Source organism: Chiloscyllium punctatum, chromosome 47, assembly GCF_047496795.1.
Source record: "Chiloscyllium punctatum isolate Juve2018m chromosome 47, sChiPun1.3, whole genome shotgun sequence".
NCBI classification, from domain to species: Eukaryota; Metazoa; Chordata; class Chondrichthyes; order Orectolobiformes; family Hemiscylliidae; genus Chiloscyllium; species Chiloscyllium punctatum.
Genome location: NC_092785.1, coordinates 54,235,027 through 54,236,388, shown reverse-complemented (window position 1 = coordinate 54,236,388; position 1,362 = coordinate 54,235,027). Strand labels below are relative to the sequence as shown.

Below are 1,362 nucleotides of genomic sequence, written 5' to 3'. Positions count from 1 at the left end.
AATTGTAAAGAAACTTTGAAGAAAAACAATCGAAAAGTCTAATATGCCCCCATCGAACAACGTGCGCCGTACCTTGGTCATTGATTACTGTAGATTAGAATACTTACAATGTGGAAACAGGCCCTTCGGCCCAGCAACTCCATACCGACCCGCCCGAGCCCAAATGCATTCCTCTCCTTTACCTCCGTCAATTTAGCATGGCCATTTCAACAAACCGGTACATTTTTGGACAGTGGGAGAAAACCAGAGCAAGCGCACACAGCCACGGGGAGAATGTGCAAACTGCACACATTCAGTTGCTTGAGGCGGGAATTGACCCTGACTCTGTGGCATTGTGAAACAGCAGCGCTCACGATGGTGTCAGCGTGAGATGGGACTTATTTGCCGTCTTTAATTGGGAAAAATCTCTGTCATTGTGAGCATCTGGAAATACCAGCTCCTTCGGCAGAATAAGAAATGAATATGTCACTAACCTTTGTTTGTTTCATGTCCAAGAATACTCAGATCAATAGCTCCCTTGATTACCTCTGCTGGTCATGTTCGCAAAGAGATCTAGCAAATTGCCAAGTGTGATTTTCCTTTCAATAAATAATTTTGACTCCATTTGGCTGCAAAAATCTTTTCCTAACTTTGTGCTTTTCTTCTTTTACATTGGTGTCTCGCACCTTACAAATGACAGCAAAGGTATGAATGGTGAGTGAAACATTTAACTCAAGTCAGCGGCAGCTTTCAATGAGATCACGGCTGATTTGGTCAGTGCTCAGCACGCAGCGCTGTCGGTAGACATGGCCGAGTGGTTAAGGCGATGGATTAGAAATCCATTGGGGTTGTCCCACGTAGGTTCGAATCCTGCTGACTACGTTATGAATGCTTGCCTGCTGGAACAATTCAAAGTTCAGAAAGCCTGTTTTGCAAACCAGGCCTGTAATTTGATTAGACTTGAGAAACTCGAGTTCTTCATCAGAAATGCTCCACATTTAAAACATTATCTCGGTTTCTCTTTCCAGATACACTGCTCGACACATCGGGTTTCTGCAGTTGTTATTGAACGCCCTGAGCAGAAGTGCTGCTTTTCATTAGATTCCTTTAATCCCTTGTCCTCTGTTCTCTGACTCTGATCAGTGGCAATACTTCCTCCTGCTCGTCAGAGTGCTCATTCCCCACCGCTCCCTCTCCCACCATTACAAACAACCGCAGGAAATTGTCACTTAACCATCTTTGTTCCAAAGTGAAACTCACCAGCCAAGGAACTCTCTCCACCAAATGGGACTTCCCATCCCGGACATGGTGCAAGCCAGAGGATTGTGAAGAGATACTGTGAAAATATTGTCAGTTGGCAGTTGGAAAAATGTTTAGGAAGCA

General features: G+C 44.6%; 1 non-coding gene across 1 annotated transcript; it reads left to right on the top strand.

The window, feature by feature from the left end:
* The first annotated feature begins 779 nt into the window (after nt 1–779).
* On the top strand, nt 780–861 carry trnas-aga (transfer RNA serine (anticodon AGA)). Its single transcript has one exon. It is a non-coding gene; the product is annotated as a tRNA-Ser (tRNA).
* Nucleotides 862–1,362: the final 501 nt, after the last annotated feature.